Source organism: Neofelis nebulosa, chromosome 3 (genome assembly GCF_028018385.1).
Source record: "Neofelis nebulosa isolate mNeoNeb1 chromosome 3, mNeoNeb1.pri, whole genome shotgun sequence".
Taxonomy (NCBI): domain Eukaryota; kingdom Metazoa; phylum Chordata; class Mammalia; order Carnivora; family Felidae; genus Neofelis; species Neofelis nebulosa.
In genome coordinates this window covers 192,159,508-192,173,488 of record NC_080784.1, presented here as the reverse complement: position 1 = coordinate 192,173,488, position 13,981 = coordinate 192,159,508, and the positions used below count along the sequence as shown (strand labels likewise).

Here is a 13,981-nt window from a genome sequence, read left to right as displayed (position 1 = left end):
TTCAGACTCTTTCCCACCCCCCACTGCCATTTATAGGTCTCTCATTTAGTTACCTACACTCTGTCCATCCTAGGGGGTCATTTTCCGTGGAAAGGAATACTTTTCCTGATTGAATATCCTCATCAGTTGGGTGAGAAATTGTACATCAGTAATAAAGGGACAAGTCAACTAATCAAACAGCTCTCAGGTTTAGATTACAACAGGTTATAATAACCATTTTCATGACCTTACTTAATCATGAGTACTACTGTTAAGGTTGTCCATGTCCCTTCCTTAAGAAGTTTCCACAATCCGTGCTGCTGATAAATAGACTACTAATATTAATAGTAATAACTACCATTTATTGTTTTCTGTTATTTTTCAAAAAAGAATGACAGAAGGAAAAGAGGAACAAAATTAATTTAATATTTATAATAATAAAATACCTTTCTTGAACAGTTACCATGGGTTAGATATTGTGGTTAGTAATAAGTGTTATCTCATTTAACTCTTCTATCAATCCTGCAAGGTAAATGACATTACCATCTTATTGTGAAAACAATAATATGCCTGATGTCACATGATGGGTCATCAGCAGAACCAAGAATTTACTGGATGATTCAATCATTATTTTGGATTGATAAGTTTCATCAAGCAAATCTGTACAGTATTTAGATAATAAATTTGCTATCTCTTGTGCCAATGTTCTGTGTACTTTATATGCAGATTTTTGTTTGTTTTAGTTCTTAAGATAGTTACCTTCCTGCCTACTTTATAGATCAGGTGACTGAGAATTGGAGACGTGATGTATTTTTCCTGAGGCAATGGGAGTGATTCAAAGCAATTCTGTTTGCCAGCTGAGTTCTTGCTTTGGTGCATGTGAGGGTCCACATCATGAATTATTATAATGAGGGAAACTTTTACCAATGGTAGCAGATGATGGGCCGTTTGATCAAAGTCTCATTATGGGTAGCTGTACAATTGCTTCACCTGTCCCTTAAATAGACTAGAAATTTTTTGACAGCAAGTGTTCTGTGTTATCTGAGATTCTCATCCCTACACTCTCAAGATATAGTCATTGAATTAAAAGGAATGAAGGAACGGAAGCTTAGGGAGGCTTAGGGGCTTGATTAGTCTCCCAGGGCTGGTTGGTGGATGAGCTGAGACCTAGTGCCCTAATTTGTGTTCTGATGCTTTTCTCCAGGTCACATTTTGGTAAATTTACAAATGGGGAATTAAAGTAAGAAATGGAAAATATTCTTGTATAGTAGTATCTCAATGGTTAGCATAAATTGGAATACGCTTCTGTAATTTCCATTCCAGTCTATACTTATTGAACAGAACATTTATTCTTTACTCATAAATTATTGATCATTTCTCTACCTCTACTTTGTCTCCTCCTTCAAACTACTTTGTCACAGCTCATTAATCATTAAAAATATAAAAATACACTCATATAGGGTCTTTTTCCTTCATATATGGTCTTGAAGGATAATAAATCTTGGATGTGTTGCATAATTTCGAAAAGACACTTTCCCCTTAAGTATTCTATTTGTAATTGGTGAAACAAATGCATTTTTCAAGTACCCCAAATATGCTTATACTTGCTGGTGATCAACGCTGAAGCAGACACTGATGATTTTGCATTCCCCAAGAGAATGTAATGATCTCAGTGACTCTGTTTTCCATCCATAAGTTGGAAGAAAGATAGCTATATAATGGGTGTTCTACATTGCCTTTACCCATTGTAAAACACAAAGTCTCAGTCTTAAATCTATCTTAAAGTATTTAAATATTAGGATGTGTAAAAATTTCACATTCATCAAACTTCATTTTCCTTGACTCTTCAGAAAGCACTACTGTATTTATTGTCTTAATATGTATGTTGCATATCTTGACCCTTTCATTTTACATTCCTCATATCAATAATATCACTAATAGCAATAGGCTTATAAGTCTTGATAACATTTTGCATATTTTCTTCCTTAAGAGTTGGCTAAAGAGTGACATTAGCAAAATGGTAGCATAGGAGTTTTAGCCCTCATCTGTCACACCCACCCCCTCAACATCAGTTTAAAGAACTATCTAGGGGCTCCTGGGTTGCTTAGTGGGTCAAGCATCCGACTTCAGCTCAGGTCATGATCTCAAGGTTTGTGGGTTCGAGTCCCACGTCAGGCTCTGTGCTGACAGCTCAGAGTCTGGAGCCTGCTTCAAGTTCTGTGTCTCCCTCTCTCTCTGCCTCTCACCCATTCATGCTCTCTGTTCTGTCTCTCTCAAAAATGAATAAACATTCATTTAAAAATTAAAAAAAGAACTATCTAGAAAAAAATTCTAGGGGAAAGATTACAGCATACAAGTAAAGCACAGAAATAAGACAAGACACACTTAAGAGGGTAAGAAAGATAGATTCAAATTATTCCCATAATCCACCCTCTTTCAAGCCCAAGCATCCCAGTACAGAGAGAGACACCTACCCAATCGCAGGGGAGTGATGTGAGCACCCAACTTCACCACAGTCCCCAGAACCACCTCACCCCAGCAGCATGCCAATTCCTGATGGCATTTTTCACAGAAATTTAAAAACATCCTAAAACTCTTATGGAACCATAAAAGACCTCAAATATCCAAAGCAATCCAGAGAGAGAAGAACAAAGCTAGAAGCATCATAATTCCTGATTTCAAATTTTATTACAAGCTATAGTAATGTAAAGAATATGATACTGATATAAAAACAGACATAGAGGTCAACAGAGCAGAATTAAGACTCCAGAAATAAACCTATGCATATATGGTCAACTAAAATTTGACAAGGAAGCCCAGAAAAATCAGTGGGGAAAGGATAGTCTCTTCAATAAACAGTGTAGGGAAAACTGGCTGTTCACATGTGAAAGAATGACATTGGACCCTGATTATACATTACTCTCATAATTAACTTGATATGTATTAAAGGCTTCAATGTAAGACCTGAAACCATAACAGTTCTAGAGGAAAATATAAGGAACGATTTCCTTGACATTTGTCTTGGCATTGGCTTTTTGGATATGACATGAAGTGCTCAAGCAAAAATAAACTAATAGGACTACATCAAACTAAAATGACTTCTACACAGCAAAAGAAGCAATCAGCAAAATGAAAAGTTAATCTTGGAAGGGGAAAAATATTTGCAAACCATACATCTGATACGGGGTTAATAAGAACTACATGAGAAACTACAACTCAATAGCAGAAAATAAAAATTTAAAATTTTTTTTAAAAAGTAGGCAGAAGACTTTAAAAGACATTTTTCCAAAGAAGACATACAAATGGCCAATTGGTACGTGAAAAGATGCTCAACATCACTAATAATCTGGGAAATGCAAAACAAAACCACAATGAGATATTTATTACCTTACACTTTTTGGTAAGACTATTATCAAAAATTCAAGAGATGATAAATGTTGGAGAAGCTGTGGAGAAAAGGGAACCCCTTGTGCGTTATTGGTGATAGTAAATTGGTATGGCCACAGTGGAAAACATTATGGAATTTTATCAAAAATTTAAGATTAGAACTACCGTATAATCTAGTAATCCCCATCCTGGGCATATATCTGAAAGAAATGAAATCACCATCTCAAAGAGATATCTGAAATTTCATGTTCATTGCAGCATTATTCTCAATAGCCAAGACATGGAAACAACCTAAGTATCCATCATCAGATGAAGAAATAAATAGATAAGTAGTATATAATTTTTTTAAGAAAATAAAGAAATCGTACCTTTTACAACAACACGGATGGAACTTGAAGACATTATAGTAGGTGAAATAAGTCAGACAGAGAAAGACAAACACTGTATGTTCTCACTTACCTGTGGAATCTTAAAAAGCCAAACTCCTAGAAATATAAAGTAGAATGGTAGTACCAGAGTTTCAGGGTCAGGGAAAATGGGGAGATGTTGGTCAAAGTGTAAAAAGTTCTAGCCATAAGAAAGTAAATTTAGGGAATCTAACATAAAGCATAGTGACTACAATTAGCAATATTTTATTATATACTTCAAAGCTGTTAAGGGAATCAATCTTTAATATTCTCACCACACATTAAAAAAATGGTAATTAGGGGTGTCTGGGTGGCTCAGTTGGTTAAGTGTCTGACAGGCTCAGGTCATTATCTCACGGCTCGTGAGTCTGAACCCTGCATCAGTCTATGCTATCAACTCAGAGCCTGGAGCCTGCTTCAGATTCTGCATGTCCCTCTCTCGCTCTGTCCCTCCCTTGCGCATGCTCTGTCTCTCTTCCTCTCTCTCAAAAATAAATAAAAACATTAAAAAATAATAAAATAAAATAAAATAAAAAATGGTAATTATGTGATGGAATGGAGGTGTTAACTAACCTTATTGTTAGAACTATTTCACAATATATATATGTCAAATCATGTTGTATATGGTGAACTTGTATATGTTGTATGTCAGTAACAGTTTGATATTCAAAACTGGAAAAAAGATCATTACCTGAACAATCAATCTGTATAGTGTCAACTAAAGAATACCACTTAAAATCTACCTGCACATCTAACAGCATGGATTCAGAATTACACTTTCCCTGTTGCATGCCTAGCTCTTGATATCCTTGCAGGGACAATTTGACTTCACATGTAGACCTTACAGAGTAGAATGGCATTGATTAACAATGATTATAATTCACAGGGGAAACATATGAAATGAGCAATAGTGTGTGTCTACAGGTAACTTGACATAGAACATTACTGTGCCTCATCCATTGTAATTTGATATTTATTGGGCACTTTAGGTATGAGGTGTCATGCTAGGTGCCAGGGATATAATAATGGCTAACACACTCATCACTGTATGGAAATGTATTGTCCAACTGGGAAGGCAAACAAATATAGAGGAAGCTATAATACAAGGTGAAAATTAGTCAAGGGGGGGGGGTTCCTCTGATATTATCTACACCAAGTTGTGAATAGTGCGCAGGAGTTAGCTAGGTAGGAGGGGATGGGGAAATTAATCCAAGTTGAAAAAAACTACATGTGGGAGAAGCTAGGCAGGAGAGAACTCAGCATTTCTAGGGAATTTTGAGTAGAACTGAATGACAACAGTGAGGAGTTAAGTGTTTAGAGAGAGCAATGAATAGGAGGCTATTATCCAGGCTCTACTCAACCATGATCCCCAAAGTAATAGTGACCAGGGAGAGTATAAATTGGGAAAGGACTCATTGGATTGATTTGGATTGATATTTCAGCAAATTTTTAAGCAAAATATTATTCTCCCTATAATTTACTATCTGATAAAAGTGTTTTGTGCAATATGGTACCAAAACTATCAGGTATCTAGTATCCTTTTCTCTACATTTTATTTACAGAGCCCATCATAGAGGCTCCAATATCCTGGATCATCAAGACTGGAGGACAGAAGTATACAGAAGCTCCAAAACTTAAACTGATAGAGAATAATCACCATATAACTCAGAGGAAAAAGGTGTAGGAGATAAATATGTTTATATTATACATCAACTCAAGAGGGCATGTGAGAAAACATGAGAAGAAAATAACCATCTAACTTAATAATCATGAGTCAAAAAAAAAACCTTTATGTGTCAGGAGATTCACAACAATAATATTTGTAATAATGAGTAAGTGGAGCAAATAGAATTGTCTGAAAATAGTGACCTGCTTAGCTACCACATGGCATTTATTCACTATGGGATTTTGTGCCACAACTGAAACTCTTCTGCTTCCATTTCTGCCTTTAGTCTAGCAAACTCGTCTTGGTAGCCTCAACTTGCACCAGACTGTAGGGTTCTTGCGTGTTGTTTCTGTGTTTTGTCTTATTCCTATTGTCAGTAACAGTTGCCCTACATTTTCTCTCAGTCTCTAAGCCTCAAGTCCTTTTGTTTTAGCCTTCCCTAAATCCCTCTCATGAAAGTTAAAGGTTCATTTATCAGTGTCTAGTAATAACTTACCTGCTTAGAGAGAATTACATCCTAATAAGTACTAAAACCTTAAGTTTACTATGGAAGTATTATAAGCATCAGGGAGTAAATGGAGGTAAACTTCTGGCGACTGGGTCTATACCGTTGAACCTGAAAACACCGTACAGCATGCAGGTGGTTTTGTACAGCGCTGGCCATTCTCACTTCCTTCTGTTTAAAATTGAGGAGCGCCTGGATGGCTCAGTCGGTTAAGCATCTGACTCTTGACTTTGGCTCAGGTCATGATCTCATGGTTTGTGAGATGGAGTCCAGCATCAGGGTCTGTGCTGACAGTGTGGAGCCTGCTTGGGATTCTCTCTCCCTCTCTGTCTGCCTCCCCCACTCACACTTTTCTCTCTTTCTCTCTCAAAATAAATAAATAAACTTAAAAAAATTGAGGTATGGTTATATTAGTTTCAGGTATACAATATAATGATTCAATATTTGTATGTATTGCAAAATGATCAACATAATAAATATAGTCACTTATAATAATATGTCTGTCACTATACAATGACAATGTTTTTTTCTCATGAGAACTTTTAAGATCTACTCTCTCAGCAACTTTTATTTTTTTTTTTTTTTTTTTTTTTTTTCTCAGCAACTTTTAAATATGCAACACAGTATTATTAACTATAGTCAGCCACCATGCTGTGCATTATATCCCCAGGAATATCACACTTCCTCTTCTTACCATCATTCTTCTCATTTTACAGATGAGTGAAGTGAGACAAAGGAAGGATTAGTAAAGCTGAGTGCCCAGCTCAGGTAGTCTGCAACCAGTCCATGCATTTATGCCCTATACCACAGGGCCTCCCCATAATTTCTTTTGCAATCATTTCTCATTGCAACTTACTCATCACATGTGGTGGTTGGTGTTTCTGGCCACAATCCTGTATACCGTATTTCACATTTTCTCTCTTGCTCAGCTACTTTGGACGGCCAATGGCAGATTCTATCCCCAGACACTTCCAATTATCCATCCCCAGACATTTCCAATGCTAACATTCTACATTTGAAGTCAAATGTTTTGCATTTATACTTGTCACTGATATAAAGAGATATTAAAAAGGAAATATACATCTCTTAAGAGAAAAAGCACGCACTTTATATATTGCTTGGGGCTTGTCTGATTCAGTTTGGATTAAAATTCTTTACTATCCATCTAAACAGCTTATATTTTCCAGAAAATTACTAACAACACAATAGAATGATGGCCATGAACACTACCAACAGTTTTGCATTTTGACACCCAATTTTAGCTTATTGATCCCCAATATTCATTTCATCTGAAAACTGCTGTCTGAAATTAATATGCTTTCTAAATGAGAATAGTAGCACCAAGTTGATAAAGTGAAAAACAGAAAATGGCATCTCAAAGTCTAACCATTAATGCCAGTAAAGATAGAGACCAACTTTTAAACCGAAGAGGCACCATGGAGTGGCAGAAATTGTTTTCTTTGATAAGAAAAAGATTCATCTCCTGAGACAATAAGATCATGAAAATATAAGTAAGCTTTGTCTTCACTTGGTATTCAGATTTCCATCTCAGGCTTACTTTTTTTTTCTTTTCCAGTAAAGTTATTACCTTTCTTGAGGGTTGAGTTAAAAATTAACTGTCTCCTTGTACCTTTTACTATCATTAAAAAGTTCATCCTCACATGAATGATTTAACGATTGCTTTCGTGTCCGTGTTTGCCTGTATTGATTAACCTTCAAGATGGAGGCTAGTGTATGTATGGAAGATGTTACTAGTGTTCATTGGAGTTGTTGTTTCTTTTTTGTTTTGTTTTATTTTTTTTCCCCCTTCTGGATTCATAAGAAGATAGTATGTCCCTGTTCCTATTAAGTTAGGAGTGGCCATGGGATCATTTTAGCCAGAGAGTTTTAGGTGGAAATGACAGATGTCATTTCTGGGCCAGAGTATTTAATCACAAGAGTGAGACTCTACAGTGCTCTCTTCCCCTGCTGTCATGGCCAGTTATGTGGGCGGGGCAGCAATCGGGATGTTCCTGACTGAATGTGACACACAAAGTCCCCATGGAAATCTACATTAGACAAAGAGCAGGAGCAAGGTAAAACCTTTATTATTTCGTTGCCTCTGTGTGTGTGCGTGTTTTAATAAAATATTGTTTTTATTGTTTAGGTTATTCTGCCAAATGTTGGATAATATTAGTCTTTGATTTCACCACAATGCAACATTTATCTCAGTGCTGGCATATGCTAAGCATTCAAGACGTATTTTGAATTGAATTTTATTTCTCACATTTTGTCATTGTTTATGTATTAATTGGGTTATATAAATACTAAATTCCAATTGTTTTGTAGATTTTAAGAGTATTTTTCAGCATTCAAAGGATTTCTTTTGAATGTCATTGAGTGTATACTAATTTTTTTTTAGTGTAGGTACGTGGAATCCTTAGACTGTATAAGAATGTCACCCAGGCCTTTTTTGTTGTTGTTGTTATTTTCTTGTCATCTTACCTAAAAGTGCACCTAAATACTTCAGATATTGTATTAGAATCCAGAATTGTGACATTCTTTTTAGAAATAAAAAGAAAATAAAAGGAGCCTTTTTTCAAATCAAAATACTGTTAAAAGTTCTTAGCATTTATTAGATGTTAAAATATTCCACAGTAAAATTCAACCTAATTTAATGAAACATAGCAAAGGCTGTACTCCAAAAATTTTTGAATCATGATTTGTTTTAAGAGTTAATCGTATTGAGGCTAAGAAAAACTCCATCCATGTGCATAGCGATGCAGGATGCATATGTGTATTTAAAAATAATCTTGATGAATTTAGGTAATCAAATACTCTAAGAACTCTGTATTTTGTGTGTGGGAGGTAAAGTCTCTCCAACTGGAGCACTATGTATGATCACCAAATTCACAATCCCGTAGGGATAACATTTATTATCATAAAAAGTACTATAGCATTTGAAATCTGAGGTTAAACATTTACTACAAGGTTTACGAGGAGACTATGAATCTCAAGTGAATTCACTGCATGAGAAAAGTGGATTTATTATCAAAGGCATGAAAGGAATTAGTCTTCTGAATGCTTAATACACTCTGTTCAAGCTTCATAATAAACTGTTCACCTCATTGCGTGCTATTCCAAAGTCTACAATGCAAGACATGTCTAACCTCTAAATTATAGTCCTTTTAAAAGCATGCCAATAAGGTAACTAATTCATATATATACATTATGAAAAAATCTGCCTAAGAATAGTCAGGATTATACCATTAACTTTTTAAAGTTATTTGGTAAGAATAGAATCTAGCTAACTTCTAATGTAAAGGGCTTGCCTTTAAATATGCAGTGTGCATCACAGACAAAGCATTCTAAATCTCAAAAGATCATTACAATATCAGAGATAAAATGATGGGTACAGCTGATAATTTTTCAAAGCATCTTGGAGGATGCAAAACACATTCTGGCTGGTTCACAAATACAAGATTAGTTACTATGTGATTTGCTAGATTTTAAAATACAGAACTACCTCAAAACCTCACCACAGAAAAGGTCAATGAATCTGAACTGGCAATACCATGAGATCTTTGCTGGAATTTAATTAGCACTAAGTTCATATTCTGAAAACCTTTTGTTACACTGACAAAGAATAGAAAAGATACAGATGACACTGGAGAAAAGTCCTTTCCTTTCTAATAGATAATCTATGATATATGATATATGATATATGATATATATATGTATAACATATATATCATATATATATACAATATTTTATATATCAATTCCATTGTAGATAATTAGAACTTCATCCTTGAAACAGTGAGAGAATAGAACAGAACATATTTTCTTCCTTGAAAAGCACTGTTTTAGCAGCAATGGAACAGACTGCTGAGGTCAGAAGGGTCCTGGAGCTAGACAGTGTTTGCGAAGCCAGGGAACAGGTTTTAGTGTGAAAGAAATTCCCCATGGCCAAATGATGGAAACATAAGGAAATTATTCTGATGAATATGAAACATGTTAAGCATTATTTACTTCTCGTGATAAAATAGTATAATGGGCTTTCATTTTACTACATGTAGCTTTGGGGGTGTACATTTCTCCAACAAACAACAAATGGGAAACCAAGTTGGAATTAGGCAAGCCCTGGGTATGGCATAAGGTAAAATGTCCACCCAAGCTGTGAGCTTGCCATTGAATTGATGTTGCTATAGAGTAAATAGAAATCAGTAGAGGAGAGGAACAAAAACAGTATAAGGAAATTGGTTTAGATGACCCTATTTTGGTCCCTGAGTTAGAACCAAGCACACTTTTTCCTTCAGAAACTATGTTACCTTTCAACAAAAAAGGCAAAATGGATGAGAGCCCGTGTCATGGCGATACATTCAGAGAGAGTAAGGAGATTCTCACTCTTTTCTGATTTATATCACCCACCAATACCTGACTTACCTATAAGTGTTCTTATCTCAATAATGTTAGTTATGAGAGTCTATTGCAAAAAGTGTTTCACATATATTCTTCCCCCTCTACACAGTTGTCTTCTTTCAGAAGAGAAGCTGTGTTTTATTTTTGAATCCCCAGAATCTGGTTCAATAACTGATGCACAATAGACTCTCCACTCTTGTTAATCTAAATGGATTAAGAGTAGGGATTCTCGGGGCGCCTGGGTGGCGCAGTCGGTTAAGCGTCCGACTTCAGCCAGGTCACGATCTCGCGGTCCGTGAGTTCGAGCCCCGCGTCAGGCTCTGGGCTGATGGCTCGGAGCCTGGAGCCTGTTTCCGATTCTGTGTCTCCCTCTCTCTCTGCCCCTCCCCCATTCATGCTCTGTCTCTCTCTGTCCCAATAAAAAAAAAACGTTGGAAAAAAAAAAAAAAGAGTAGGGATTCTGGGGTTACATAAAATAAAATTCAGGGAATGTTAGTGTCTTGTATCTTACATGCTTTTATGCTTTGTACCATTTTTGATCTAAAGAAGAAAAAAAAAGAAGGAATGAGTTTAAATAAAAGATATTTCTGAAAGTGAATCCAAACAAAGTATCATGAAGTAATTTACAAGGGTCATTTTTCTACTAAAATTCTACTAAAAAACAGCATGACCTGGCGAAAACTGTATAGACAGGAAACAAAACCAAATGTGAAATGAGTGAGGAAAAAAAAAACTTAAGAAAAATAAAATGGTCAGATTAAGACTTGTACCCAGAGTGGCCGGAATGATCAGCATCACACCTCCCTACTTGAGTCAACGAGATCAAAAAATGAAATGAAAAATCATCAGGTGACCGGCATTGGAAGTGTTTTGAAGAACAAGAGACTTAAGACTTGTTTTTAGGCCACTTAATGGAAGAAAACTGAAAGTCTTATAAAAGAGTAAGAAGATACTGCAGTTTAGTGTATGTGGTAGAACTTCAGAGAAACAAAATTTATAAAATGTGAATGTCCACAAACAAGGCTTATGTAACACACATGTGTATATGTAGGTCCAGACTTAGAAAGGGGTCTAAAATATTTGAGGGGTGCCTAGGTGGCTCAGTCTGTTAAGGCTCTAACTTGGTTTCAGCTCGGGTCATGATCTCATGGCTCCTGAGTTTGAGCCCCATGTTGGGCTATGTGCTGCTGGTGTGGAGCCTGCTTGGGACTCTCTCTCTGTCTCTCTCTCCCTGCTCGTGTGCGTGCAGACTCTCTCTCTCTCTCTGAAAATAAATAAATAAACTTAAAAAATTTTTTTTGAGAAATAATAGTAGAGTCCTCAGATAAAAAGTGCAGAGTCAGAAACATCTAGAAACCAACCATGCTGAAAACTAAAAAGTAGATAAACATAGTACCAAGGTGAAGCAGAAAATGCTACAGGTGGAAGCCAAGAGTGACCATGAGCTGAAGTATATCCTATGTCACATACACGGGGGTAGCAGAGTAGACACAGAAATGTATGTGGACCACCGTGGTGTCCAGGTGCAATATTCTGGAGATGTGATTTTTGCCCATGTAAATACTTTTATTACTTTTTGTTGTTGTGATCCTTTTGCTTTTGTTCCCAATCCCGTGATGCTAGAAGCATAGACCGTGGGAGTAAAATGTGAGAAAAGGTGATACCAGGACACTTCGATTCAGAGAGAAATGAAATGCAGCATGTAAAAGGAAAGTTGTGTGAGAGAAAATCCAAGTATGGGGAGTAGAATAGCTACTTTTACTTCCCTGAAAGTCTACCTATCTTTAGGAAAGATATTTAAAAAAAAAACTCACTTCCAAATATTCCAGATATCACCTTTACAACAAACCATGAGCAATGGACCTGACTGGGAAGAAAAAAAGTTTATACGCTTTTTTAGAAATCTTTTCGTCTAAGGTAGTTTACAGATTTCTAACACTTGAAAATGTGCCTTCGGCAATTTGGATAATTCATTACATAAAAAACTTCACTCCCCAGCAGTACTGGGACATAGGTGTCACTGCACAGCTCTTCCTTGGTAGGAAAGCTTGTGAGTGTTCTATTACCCAAACACTAGAAAATTTATATGCAGAGAAAGCAGAAATCAGGACCTGGCACTTAGAAGATGCAAATGAAAGAGAATCATAAAACACACCCATAGTTCTCCAGGGAAACAATCCTTTGCCCGGAGAGGGAAAATGTCATGCTTGTTGAAATTTTGCTCCTGTGTTAATGTTAAATTATTAATACACGATTAGGGAAATTTTTAAGTGAAATTATCAGAACTAGTCCTCGGTAGAGATTTTGGTATGCTCAGGCTATGTGAAACACAGGTGAACACATTTACATGTTGTAGTTTTGATGCTCATTTTCTCCTGAAAGTCATTAATTACCACAGAAGTTTCATAAAGGAAAGTCAGATTTCAGGACTGTCAGATCCCCTGGGGTCAGTGTAGCCCAGTAAGTCAGGCAGGGTAATGTTTTGAAATATCATCCAAAGTATTTTTCAGTTTTAAAAATTTATATTTTCTCCCTGGAATCATCTTGCAATTAAGACTAGGCCAAAGGGATTAGGTTTATTGCCATAGATAAGAGGCAGGCAGATACAGCCTAGGAAAAAAAAAAAAAAAAAAAAAAAAAGTCAGTGCTCAGCTTTGAACTTCAAACCAAATGCCCCAGGTTGAGTTCTTTGGAAGCAGATGTTGAGACAGAGTTTAGCATGTGAGAAATTTATTAGGGATTCACACCTGTGGAAAAGAGAGGAAGCAGGATCAGGCAGAGGGAGAAGGAGGATTACCATGCAGGTCACAGAAAGCCCTGGAAAGGTCAACCCCTAGGGAGCTGTGGGTGTAAAGCCTCCTCAGTGGTTTGTATACAGGCCAACCCCTGATGGGTAAGGCGGCTTCCTGGGCTGAGGCTGCTGTTGACGGCCAAGGCTACAATGTTTCCTTGAAGAAGAATCTGGCAATGCATCTCTGATTCTTTTATAAAAATCTTAACCTAGAAAAATCAACTTATAAAATCAACTTGTAAAAATTTGGTTCCAAAAATCTAACCAAAATGTAGGGAATTAATCTCAGAGTAAGCCAAGAGCTAGAGGGAATGCAAGCTTGAAAGCAAACAAATTTACCACACCACTGACCAAGTCCTTCCAAGACTGATGAGACAGCTGAGGGAGGGGGAGAGAAGGAGACAGAGGATTTTACCATGATCTTCTCTTGCTGAAAAACTCAGAGTTTTTGGAGTGCCGGTTTCTCTGCTTCCTGATTGAGCCTGGAAGTTTTGGCAGCCTCTGGGAGAAGCCTGCTACTCCTGGGGTCTGGGAGTAGAGCAGCAATGGCTAGAGAAAGGCCTGAGTTGAGTCCTAGGGCTTCCTCTTAGGGAAGTGCACACACCAGCCTCTGTGGGGAAGCCAGGTGAGGTTTCTGTTCCCAAGAGTGAGGAATTGCATGTTTTGTGAGAAACCGTGGATATGAATAGGCCTGAAGAAAATCACTCACACAAGCAGAGACAGGATCCACAGTTATTAAGTTTAGGCATTAGCACAATTGCCAAATAATTGGGGGAACTGCCATCTCTCAGGGAATCCTACCAGCAGGCCTCTGGATGACCGAGGCTAGTTAACCTAGTTACAAA

At 36.8% G+C, this 13,981-nt stretch overlaps 1 pseudogene; it reads right to left on the bottom strand.

The window, feature by feature from the left end:
* LOC131508094 (probable ATP-dependent RNA helicase DDX10) overlaps positions 1-13,318 on the bottom strand; it is a 120,386-nt pseudogene extending 107,068 nt beyond the window's left edge.
* Between the last annotated feature and the right edge of the window lie 663 nt (positions 13,319-13,981).